The 13,267-nt window shown below is 37.7% G+C and overlaps 1 non-coding gene across 1 annotated transcript; it reads left to right on the plus strand.

The window, feature by feature from the left end:
• The first annotated feature begins 12,862 nt into the window (after window positions 1-12,862).
• Window positions 12,863-12,969, plus strand: LOC132540002 (U6 spliceosomal RNA). Its single transcript, XR_009551287.1, has one exon. It is a non-coding gene; the product is annotated as a U6 spliceosomal RNA (small nuclear RNA).
• Window positions 12,970-13,267: the final 298 nt, after the last annotated feature.

Consider the following 13,267-nt stretch of genomic DNA (forward strand, 5'->3'; position numbering starts at 1 on the left):
CCTCATATATTAAATTTAGAACATCCCACCCACCCAACACAGTATGTACATTTTTATCAAAAACTCAACATAAATTCGTAAAGGTATGCCATATTCTGGGTCATAAAATTTGCCTTAACAAGTATAAAAGAGCTGAAACTATTTAAAGTGTGATCTCTGACTTTAATGAAGCTTAGTTATAAATCAATAATAGAAAGGTGAAAATTTCTGGGGAGAAGAAATAGTGGTTATGCAAAAGACTTTCATGTCTGAAGCTTTGCAGTCCCAATTCAATACCTAGGACCACCATAACCAAGAACTGATCAGTGTCTTGGCCTAGCCTTCTTTCTCTTTATCTTTCCCTATATAGTTTTCATTAAAATAAGATATTAAAAAAGAAAGATAAAATATATATATCTTTAAACACATTTGGATCTAAACAATAAAGATCTTTGAAAATCCGTGAACAGAAGAGACTTTTTTTTTTTTTTACCAGAACACTGCTCAGTTCTGCCTTATGGTGCTGCTGGGGACTGAACTTCAAACCTGGGAGCCTCAGACTTGAAAGGCTTTTTTTTGCAAAACCTTTATGCTGTCTCCCCAGCCCAGAAGAGATATATTTAAAGGAACTTTTTGAAAATATGTAGAACTGAAAGTAAACAAAATGTAACAAATTGTATAAGACGCTGACATAATCATGTGAGAAAAAAGTATGTATCACTAAATGTTTATATGAGAAAATGAGGGAAATTCTCAAATCAACCATCTGTTTGTTGTTTCCATATGAAGATAGTAGGGAGGAAAAAAGAGCAAAATAATTCAAAATGGAGTAGAAGGAAGAAAAAGATAAAGAGCAAAAAATCAAAGACTTTAAAAGTAAAGGAATAGAGAAAATCAACTATGAAGGGCTGGGCAGTAATGTACCTGGTTTAGCATACATGTTAAAATATGCAAAGACACAGGTTTAAGCCTCTCGTCCCCATCTGCTGAGGGGTGGGTGTTCACTAGTGGTGAAGCAAGGCTGCAGGTGTCTCTCTGTTTCTCTCCCTATCGCCCCTTTTCTCTCATTTTCTGGCTATCTCTGTCTCTATCTCTGTTTCACTACTCCTACACCCTCTACCCACTCTCCTCTTCTTCCTCCTCCTAGTTAATTAAAAATAATAAAATAAAATTAATTAATTAATCAATTAAAAACTTTCCTTTCACTGCTCTTTTATTACAGCTCTTTTTCTTATCTTTTTTTTTCTCTCGCTTGTTTCTCTCTCTTTTTTTATCTTGTCTTCATTTCTTCCTTCCTTCTTATTTGGCTTTCTAAATTCACTGATATTCATTTGTTTTATTTTGGGGAAGAAATCTGACTCAGAGTGGACACTCTAAGTGTGTATCTCTGCTCTACTTCCCTCTCTCCTCTTGCTACCCATAGAATATACAGTGGATAGTAGATCTGCATAATTATCTATTCTTGCTACCCCTTTTTTCCTTTCTCTTTCTTCTTCACTTGGACTCAGTTGCTATAAATCAACCAGAAGTAACCATAGATAATAAAAGTACGCAAGCAATAATAAATTTATTAATCACAGAAATTAAAAAAACATTGGAGGAAAGCAATGGCAGTATTAGGGAAACAACAGTTGAGACCCCCAAGGAAAATACTGATTATCTTGAGGCAATTAGAGAACTGAAAGCTGAAATAGCTGAACTGAGGAAAGAAGCTGAGGGAAGGGAAAGCAGACTAACAGAAGCAGAAAACAGAATTAGTCAGACAGAGGATGAGTTAGAAAAAAACTAAGAAAGAGGGGAAAGAGCTCAAAAAGAGATTGAGAGACACTGAAAACAACAACAGAGACCTATGGGATGATCTCAAAAGATGTAACATTCGTATAATTGGCCTGCCAGAGGAAGAAAGAGAGGAAGGGGAAGGAAATATTCTAGAGGCAATAATAGAAGAAAATTTCCCAGATCTGAACAACAGAAAGGACATTAAGATTCCAGAGGCACAAAGAGTCCCAAACAGAATCAACCCAGACCTAAAGACACCAAGACACATCATAGTTACAATGAGAAGAAGTAAAGTTAAAGAAAGGATCCTAAAGGCTGCAAGAGAAAAACAAAAAGTCACATACAGGGTAAAACCCATAAGACTATCAGCAAACTTATCCACTCAAACTCTAAAAGCCAGAAGAGAATGGCAAGATATCTATCGAGCCCTGAATGAAAAAGGGTTTCAACCAAGGATAATATATCCTGCTAGACTTTCATTCAAACTAGATGGAGAGATCAAAACCTTCTTAGACAAACAACAGTTAAAGGAGGCAACCATCACCAAACGGGCCCTGAAAGAGGTTCTAAAAGACCTCTTATAAACAAGAACAACACTATAATACTTTCAATATATCAGAGCAAATAAAAATTTGTTGAACAATGGCACTAAATACATTAAATCCATAAATCAATAAATGTCAATGGCTTAAACTCACCCATCAAAAGGCACAGAGTGGGGGGATGGATCAGAAAATATAACCCAACCATATGCTGCTTGCAGGAATCCCATCAGACACAACAAGATAAACACAGACTTAAAGTGAAAGGATGGAAAACTATCATACAGGCTAACAGACCACAAAAAAAGGAAAGAACAGCCATTTTCATCTCAGATACAATAGATTTTAAATTAAATAAAGTAATAAAAGATAAGCAAGGACGTTGCATAATTATTAGAGAATCAATTAGCCAAGAAGACTTAACAATTATCAACATCTATGCACCCAATGAGGGACCATCTAAATAAATCAAGCACCTACTGAAAGAACTTCAAAAATACATCAATAGTAATACAATAATAGTGGGAGACATTAACACCCCAATCTCATATGTACACAGATCAACAAAGCAGAGAATCAACAAAGAAAGAAGAGAATTAACTGAAGAGATTGACAGACTAGACCTCTTGGACAATTTCAGAGTCCTTCACCCAAAAAAACTGGAATACACATTCTTTTCAAATCCACGTAACACATACTCAAGGATAGACCGCATGTTAGGGCACAAAGACAACATCAATAAATTCAAGAACATTGAAATCATCCCAAGTATCTTCTCAGACCACAGTGGAGTAAAACTAACATATAACAACAGAAAATTATTAAAAGGCACAGAATCTCCCCAATAAAGAAATAAATTAGAAGTCGCAGAATTTGGAAACTTAACAACATACTTCTTAAGAACCATTGGGTAAGAGAGTCACTCAAGCAAGAAATTCAAATGTTCCCGGAAACAAATGAAAATGAAGACACAACCTGTTAAAATATTTGGGACACAGCTAAAGCATTATTGAGAGGGAAAATTATAGCCATACAATCACATATTAAACAACAACAAAAAGCTCAAATGAACCTTCTATAAAACCAACATCACCCTGGTACCAAAAATAGATAGGGACACAACAAAAAAGGAAAACTACAGACCAGTATCTCTCATGAACATAGATGCCAAAATATTAAACAAGATCTTGGCCAACCGGATACAGCAGTATATCAAAAAAACTGTTCATCATGACCAAGTGGGATTCATCCCAGGAATGCAAGGTGATATGATTGCATACATAGAAAAACCTAAAAAATCCAGCAGAAAACTACTGGAAGTTATTAGGCAATATATCAAGGTTTCAGGCTACAAAATCAATGTACAAAAATCAGTGGCATTTGTTTATGCAAATACTAAATCTGAAGAAGAAGATATCCAGAAATCACTCCTATTTACTGTTTCAGCAAAATCAATAAAATACCTAGGAATACAGTTGACCAAAGAAGTGAAAGACTTGTATACTAAAAACTCTGAGTCAATACTTAAGGAAATAGAAACTGATACCAAGAAATGGAAAGACACCCCATGCTCATGGATCAGAAGAATAAATATCATCAAAATGAATATTCTCCCCAGAGCCATATACAAATTTAATGCAATACCCATCAAAGTTCCACCAAGCTTCTTTAAGAGAATAGAACAAACACTACAACAATTTATCTGGAAGCAGAAACCACCTAGAATTGCCAAAACCATCTTGAGGAAAAGAAACAGAAAAGGAGGCATCACACTCCAGATCTCAAACTATAGTATAAAGCCATCATCATCAAAACAGCTTAGTACTGGAACAATAATAGGCACGCAGAGCAGTGGAACAGAATTGAAAGCCCAGAAATAAATCCCCACACCTATGGACATCTACTCTTTGATAAGGAGGCCCAAAGCATTAAATGGAAGAAGGAGGCTCTCTTCAATAAATGGTGCTGGGAAAACTGGGTTGAAACATGCAGAAGAATGAAACTGAACCACTTTATCTCTCCAGAAACAAAAATCATCTCCAAATGGATAAAAGACCTGAATTGTTAGAACAGAGAAAATCAAATACTTAGAGGAAAACATTGGTAATACTATTCCCACCAATACCTCAAGGACATCTTTGATGAAATAAACCCAATTGCCAGAAAGACTAAAGCAGAAACAAACCAATGGGACTACATCAAATTGAAAAGCTTCTGCACAGCCGAAGAAACTATCACACAAACAAAGAGACCCCTCACAGAATGGGAGATCTTCACATTCCATACATCAGACAAGAAACTAATCACCAAAATATATGAAGAGCTCAGCAAATTTAGCACCAAAAAAACAAATGACCCCATCCAAAAATGGGCAGAGGATATGAACAAAACACCTCAGAGGAGATCCAAAAGTCTAGCAAACATATGAAAAACTGCTCCAGGTCGCTGATTGTCAGAGAAATGCAAATAAAGACAAACTGAGATACCACCTCACTCCTGTAAGAATGGCATACATCAAAAAGGACAGCAGAAACAAATGCTGGAGAGGCTGTGTGGACAGAGGAACCCTTTTGCATTGCTGGTGGGAATGTAAATTGGTCTAGCCTCTGTGGAGAGCAGTCTGGAAAACTCTCAGAAGGCTAGACATGGACGTTCCATATGACCCAGTAATTCCTCTCCTGGGGTTATACCCCAAGGACTCCATAACACCCAACCAAAAAGAAGTGTGTACTCCTATGTTCATAGAAGCACAATTCATAATAGCTAAAACCTGGAAGCAACCCAGGTGCCCAACAACAGATGAGTGGCTGAGAAAGCTGTGGTATATACACACAATGGAATACTATACAGCTATTAAGAATAATGAACCCACCTTCTCTGTCTCATCTTGGACAGAGCTAGAAGGAACTATGTTAAGTGAGCTAAGTCAGAAAGACAAAGATGAGTATGGGATGATCCCACTCATCAAGAGAAGTTGAGAAAGAAGATCTGAAAGGGAAACTAAAAGCAGGTTCTGACTAAATTAAAAGTAGGGCTCCAAAGTAAAAACCCTGTGGTGAAGGGGAGGGTGGACATGCAGCTTCATAGGCCGTTGGGGGGTGGGTTGGTGGGTGGGATGGATCACAGTCTTTTGTTGGTGGGAATGGTGTTTATGTACACTCCTAGTAAAGTGTATTCATATAAATCACTAGTTAATTAATATGAAAAGGGGAATTTAATTGTATGTCTAGAAGTTTTTAAAACACAGACTGAGGGAGTCGGGCTGTAGTGCAGTGGGTTAAGCGCAGGTGGCGCAAAGCACAAGGACCGGCATAAGGATCCCGGTTCGAACCCTGGCTCCCCACCTGCAGGGGAGTCGCTTCACAGACGGTGAAGCAGGTCTGCAGGTGTCTATCTTTCTCTCCTCCTCTCTGTCTTCCCCTCCTCTCTCCATTTCTCTCTGTCCTATCCAACAACGACAACAACAAGAATAAAACAACAAGGGCAACAAAAGGGAATAAATAAATTAAAAAAAAAAAAAAACACAGACTGAGTCTTTTTAATATATAGGCTGTGTATTTGATATGAGGACTCTCTCAGAAGCTTAGACCAAGTAGATCAGAAGCAATCAATAGCACAGCTATATACAAGATCTGGGTACTCTACAACAAACCCTAACAAAAGGACTTTTCAAAGTTAACCCAATTACCAAATAATGTGATGATAACATCAACTATTCATTGTCTTTTGAACCCTAAGACAGCAGGAACCTCACATCTCCACTGGAGAGCCTGTATTTCCCCCAGCCCTGGAACCTTAGGATAGGGCCCACTTTCCCATATGCCTCTCCCATTCCATATCAAATAATATTGCATCTGCCGATCACAACCTAATCAACACAATGATTGCCACCTCAACATGGTTCAGCTCAGACTGTGTCCAGAGACTTCAGGTGTGGAATGACAACCCTTCAGCTTCATTACTCAGGTGAGACCTTTTCTTTCATAGTATTCTCTAATTCCATCCCAGGTGGTTCATTTTCTAAGTCCCATAACCTAGATATAGACCAGGTTCTGTGAGAGAGAGCATATGTTCACACGTATCCATAAACTAGTGCAAAATATATACATGAAAGCAGAAGTACACTAGAGTTTGCAGTGAGTAACCCCCCACCAACACTTCCTCTCCACTATTCCAACCTTTGGGTTCATGATTGCTCAGCAATTTGTTTGGCTTTGTGTGTTAACTGTCTTTTCAGCCACCAGGTTCCAGATGTCATCAGGATGCCAGCCAGGCTTCCCTGGACTGAAGACCCCACCAATGTATCCTGGAGCTCCACTTCCCCAGAGACTCTCCCTACTAGAGAAAGAGAGAGGCAGACTGGGAGTATGGATTGGCCACTCAACGTCCATTCAGCGGGGAAGCAATTACAGAAGGTAGCCCTTCCACCCTGGGTCCATGCTCCCAGAGGGACAGAGAATGGTAAAGCTATCAGGGAATGGGATGGGATATGGATATTGGGTGGTGGGAACTGTGTGGAGTTGTACCCCTCCTAGCCTATGGTTTTGCTAATTTTTCCTTTATTAAATAAAAAATAAATAAATAAATAAATTCCTTGGTACTGGAACATGAATAGAAACACTGACCAGTGGAATAGAACTGAGATCCCAGAAGTAAGCTCCCACACCTATGGACATCTAATCTTTGACCAAGGTGCACACACTATTAAATGGGGAAAGCAGAGTCTCTTGAACAAATGGTGTTGGAAAAAATTGGGTTGAAACCTGCAGAAGAATGAAAATGAACCACTATATTTCACCAAATACAAAAGTAAATTCCTAGTGGATCAAGGACTTGGATGTTAGACCAGAAGCTATCAGATACTTAGAGGAAATTATTGGCATAACTCTTTTCTGAATAAATTTTAAGGATGCCTACCAGAGTTCCCTGGATAGACAACCCCATCAATGTGCCCTGGAGCTCCACTTCCCCAGAGGACCACCCTACTAGGCTAAGAGAAAAGTAGGCTGAGAGTATGGATCGATCTGTCAATGTCTATGTTCAGTGGGGAAGCAATTACAGAAGCCAGACCTTCCACCTTCTGCATCCCATAGTGACCATGGGTCTTTATTTCCAGAGGGTTAAAGAATACGAAAGGTGGGGATGTAATATAGAGTTCTGGTGATGAGAATTGTGTGGAGTTGTACCCCTCTTAAACTAAGGTTTTTGTCAGTGTTTTCTTTTTATGAATAAAATATAAATAGCTGGAAGGGAATATTCCTGTGTCTTCAGTATTCTGGAAGACTTTTAAAAGTAGAGGTGTTAACTCTTCCTTGAAGGTTTTGTAGAATTCATCTGTAAAACTATCTGGTCCAGGACTTTTATTTTTGGGAAGGATTTTGATAACTGTTTCAAATTCAATAGCTGTGATGGGCCTGTTTATATTATCTATTTCTTCTTTATTTTTTGAAGTTCCAGGTATCTAGAAAATCATCCATTTCTTCCAGGTTCTCTAGCTTGGTGGCATATAATTTTTCATAGAAGTCTGCATGATATGACGAATTTCTGCAGTGTCTGTTCTGATATCTCCTCTTTCATTTACAATCCTGTTTATTTGGGTCTTCTCTCTTTTTTGTTCTGTGAGTCTGGCTAAAAGTTTTGTCAATTTTGCTCACTCTTTTGAAGAACCCACATATTCTTTCACAGTTCTTTTGTATGGCTTTCTTAGTTTCAATATTATATATTTCTGCCCTAACTTTAGTGATTTCTGTCCTTCTGGTTGCTTTAGGGTTCCTGTGTTCTTCTTCTTCTAGGTCTTTAAGGTATTCAATCAGGATGTTTGTTTTTGCTTTTTCTTGTTTCCTAATGTGTGCTTGTATAGCTATAAACTTCCCTCTCAGTACTGCCTTAGCTATGTCCCAAATATCTGTCTTAATTTTCATTGTGTCTTAATTTTCATTTTGTCTTGTGTCTTAATTTTCATTGAACTCTCAAAGCATTTTTGATTTCTTCTTTCATTTCCTCTTTGACCCAGTAGTTGTTAATTAGTGTATTGCTGAGCTTCCACATTTTTGAACTATTACTAATATTTTTATATTATTAAATGTTAGTTTAACTCCAATAAGCTCTGAAAAGATGCTTGGGATGATTTCAATGCTCTTGGATTTGCTGATGCTGTCTTTGTGGCCTAGCATATAGTCTATCCTTGAGAATGACCCATGTGGACTTGAGCAAAATGTGTATTCCAGTTTCTTGGTATGAATGACTCTGAAAATGTCCAATAGATCTAATTTATCTATCTCCTCATTTAGCTCCCTCATGTCTTTATGATTTTCTGCTTAGATGATCTGTCAAGCTGAGAGAGTGAGGTGCTGAGGTCTCCTACTACTACTGTGTTGCTGTTAATATATTGATGTAGATGTTTGATGTATTTAGATGGCTTCTCATTGGGTGCATAGATGTTAATAATTGTTAAGTCCTCTTGAATGACTGATCCTCTGAACATTAAGTAATGTCCATCCCTATCTTTTTTAACTTTATTTTAAAGTCTATCATGTCAGATATGAAAACATCTGTTCCTGCTCTTGTTTGTAGACCATTGATTGGCTTATATGATACTTTTCCATCCTTTCACTTTGAGTCAGTGTTTGTCTTGTTGAGTTGGGTTGGTTTCCTGTAGGCAGCATATTGTTGAGTTGTATTTCCTGATCCATATTTCTCTTCTGTGACTTTTAATAGGTGGATTCAGGCCATTGACACTTATTGATATCATAGATTGAAGATATTTTAATGCTATTCTTGTAGATTTGAGTGTTCTGATATATGCCATATTTATGGTGGTCTGACTGTTTATAGGAGACCTTTCAGAACTTCTTTCAGGACAGGCTTTGTGATAGTTGATTCCTTTAACTGCTGCTTGTCTAAAAGGATTTTATACCTCCATAGAGTCTGAATGATCTAGTCTAGCAGGAGACAGTATTCTTGGTTGAAAGCCTTTCTTGTTGAGCACTTGATAGGTATCATGCCATTCTCTTCTGGCCTGTAGTGTTTGTGTGGAGAAGTGTGCTGCTCACCTTATGGGTTTTCCTCTTTAGGTAACTATTTTTCCCTTGCAGCCTTCAGGATCCTATCTTTATCCTTATTCCTTTGTATTCTAAATATGATGCGTCTTGGTGTCATCTGGATTGATTCTGTTTGGGACAATCTGGGTTTTTTGAACCTTTATGTCTTTTATGTTGTCTAGACTAGAGAAGTTCTCAGCTACTATGTCCTGTAGAATGTTTTCTTCCCCTCCTTCTCTTTCTTCCTCTGGTAAGCCAATATTGTATATTATTTCTTTTGAAGTCATCCTATATGTCTCTGTTGTTGTTTTTTTTCAGTATCTCAATCTCTTTTTGAGATTTCTTACTTCTGTTTTAGTTGTCTCTAATTTGTCCTCAATCTTACTAATTCTGTTTTCTGCCTCATATATTCTATTCTCTCTCCATTCTACTGTTTTCTGGAGTTAATCTATTTTTTCACCCTGTTCTAACACTGTTTTAGCTTCTTCAGCTAGTTGTGTTTTTAGTTCAGCTATTTTAGCTTTCAGCTCTCTAATAACCTTGAGATAACTGGTGTTTTCTTCCAGTCTCATTTGTTGTTTCTACATTTCTGATGACAATTTTTTCAAACTCTTTACTCACTCTAGTGACTATTTCCTTAAGTAGCAATTGGATGTTGACCTCATTATTCTTTGCTTCAACTGTGGGGAGCTTTTAGCTGGTCTTTGATCCTGATTCATGTCTCCAATATTTCTTCTTGTTGGTTTAACCATTTTATTATATAGCATTTTATGAGGTCCCTCTCTTAATATTTTTCAAATTAGGGATCCCTGTTGCCTGGATTGACTGTGTCTACATAAGGTACTTAAAGAGTTCACTGGGAGATGGATGGTAGCACAGTGGGTTAAGTGCATGTGGCACAAAGTGCAAGGACCCAGGTTCCAGGCCCAGGCTCCCTACCTTCAGGGGAGTCGCTTCACAGGCAGTGAAGCAGTTCTGCAGGTGTGTAGCTTTCTCTCCCCCTCTCTGTCTTCTCTTCCTCTTTCCTCATTATTCTTTGCTTTTTTGTATTATTTCTTTCCTCTTTCCTCATTATTCTTACTCTTTCCTCATTATTCTTTGCTTCAACTTTGGGGGGATTTTAGCTGGACTTTTATCCTGGTTCATTTCTCTAATATTTCTTCTTGTTGGTTTAACCATTCTATTATATAGCATTTTATAAGGTCCCTCTCTCAATACTTTTCAAATTAGGGATCCCTATTGCCTGGACTGACTGTGTCTAAGTAAGTTACTTAAAGAGTTCATTGGGAGATGGGTGGGAGATGTTGTTGTTGTTGTCCTATCCAAAAACAACAACATCAGTAACAACAACAATAATAACTACAACAACAATAAAAACAATAAGGGCAACAAAAAGGAAATAAATAAATATGTTTAAAAAAAGAGTTCACTGTTGTGGAAATTAACAGTTATTTCAATATTATGTCTATCCCTGAGTTGGAGTACAGTTGCTGTTAAAGCCTCTTTTGTTCTTTTTCTTCCCTGCAGGCTATGGGAGCCTCATGGCTTTTAAACTGTAAGTAGGCTTCTTAGCTTAATCTCTCACTCCTGACCAAGAGATAAAGCAGGGTGAGGGAGTGATTATTATATGTGGTTATTCAGGGTGAGGGAGTGGTTATACAGTGGTTATTCAAAGAAATTCCCATACCCCAAGGATCCAAAGCTCCAGGCTCAATGCAGCTTCTCTGCCAAGCCGGGCAGTACTTCTGGGCCCTGTGTTTCTAAACAAGTCCTGTTTATAGTTTGTAGGTTCTGTGGCAATAATTCACTATGTTCTCATTAGGAGAACAATGTGGAAAGGCTCCCACTATATAGCCCCACTGCTAGGCCACTGAGGTGTAGATCTTCTCCTGAGTTTCTCAGTCAGTTCTCTGTCCTCCGATGTCATCACAGAGCCTCCTCACTGATGCTCCACCCTCTGAGGGTAGTAGCAATGGAGACTTGAAGTTGCTTTTGTTGAGTCTAGAGGAGTCCTCTCCTCCCTTTAGCAGTCTTTTTGTAGGTAAAGCAGACTGGAGGTGGTGCCTCAATGGATAAACTACCAGACTGTTATCAGCCACTTAATCATTCCTTAGGCTCCTCTCTGTCCATGAGCCATACATGTTTACACTTACTGGTGATTTGGTGGGTTCCTAATGTCATTCTAGTTCTGTTTTGTTGCAGTGCCAAGTGATATCCTTTGGTATTCCTAGTTGATCTGGGAGAGGAGAGGAGAGAAGAGAAGAGGAGAGGAGAGGAGAGGAGAGGAGAGGAGAGGAGAGGAGAGGAGAGGAGAGGAGAGGAGAGGAGAGGAGAGAAACACGGCTGCTGCTGCTCCATCTGAATATTTTTCTCTCATGATCAGAAAGAAGTAGGAGAGGGTTTTGATTCAGTAGTAGATTGTATGAGATTCTAAGTCTGACCATCAACACCATTTATGACCTAGTGGTGATATTCTGGTCTGTTTTCTTTCTCAAGGGGAAAAAAACATGGAAAAAACAAAGGTATCTACTCTCATCACTCATGTCCAATATGTTACTGAGATTGGATAGAAATAGAAATATAAAGTGTATCATTGGGGGAGAAAGAAAGAAAGAAAGAAATAGTTAATGAATAAATGAATGATAGATTGATTCCCAGTGTCAGAAAAACAGTTGTACCAACTTCAGATGTAATGTGTGTAGACGATACTATTCAGGTCAGAATGAATCTAACTTTACATTTACAAGCATTTGAGTCTGAGATGTACAGTTATAACCCAAAGAATGACTTACACTAAATATCTGAGACTTACATTCCTTTCTTGAGTCACTTACTTTGACAAGGATTGGAAAAATTACTATGATGATCTTGGTAACTTTACACATTTGTAGAGCACATAGACATTGAAGTAAGCAACAAGACCATAATCTGGCATGTCTATTTTTTTCCCCAGAATTCCTCATAGATCAACTCCTTATCTTCACATTTATGTTCCAATATCATCTTCTCTAAGATGACTTTGTTGAGCCTCCTATCTAAATACAAGTTTTGTCCTATCAACATCCAGTATCTATAGCATTGCCTGTTGAAGACTCTTTATAACATTAACTGTAGTTGAAAGTAGCTTCTCCCCTAGATGGATTTATTTGTGTAGAGTGTAAAGTTGTTTGTGTAGAGTGTAAAGTTGTGTAGTTGTGTAAAGTTGCATTCTACCCTCACCCCTTCTTCATCTAAGGGAAATAGTAATTCTGTTGTTATCACTATGGAATGAAATCATTCTATATTTTTATTATTTTTTATAACTACATTTATTATTTCTTACAGAGTGCAGTTTAGTAATAATAAATTTCTTTAGTTGGTGTCTGTCTGAAAAGCTCTTAATTACTCTTTTAAGCCTGAGTGATTATCTACCTGGATTGAGTATTCTTGGGTGGTCTTTTTAATTCACAACTTTTAATATACCCTGCCAGTCCTTTCTGACCTTTAGAGTTTCTGTTGTCGTATAAACTAAGAATTTTATAGGTTCTCGCTTCGGCAGCACATATACTAAAATTGGAACGATACAGAGAAGATTAGCATGGCCCCTGCGCAAGGATGACACGCAAATTCGTGAAGCCTTCCATATTTTTATAATATCAAAAAAAAAAAAAGAATTTTATAGGTGTTCCTTTACATGAGTATAGAAACAGAGGAACTAGTAATTAAGTACTAGTAAGTACTACAGGAAAGAGATGATTTTGGTGTGGGTCAGTTTGACAAGTATGAAATAATATTTTTTAAAAAAATCAGATCTGAATATTTATTTAATTTTATTGGTGGATTAATGGTTTACATCATCATCTTTAACACATATGCACTGCCTCTTATCTTCCTTAGACTGGTGTCTTTAAGACACACTAGGATCCCAATGTCCCTTCATCCTGTCCT

The sequence above is a fragment of the Erinaceus europaeus genome, chromosome 8 (genome assembly GCF_950295315.1).
Source record: "Erinaceus europaeus chromosome 8, mEriEur2.1, whole genome shotgun sequence".
Lineage (NCBI taxonomy): Eukaryota > Metazoa > Chordata > Mammalia > Eulipotyphla > Erinaceidae > Erinaceus > Erinaceus europaeus.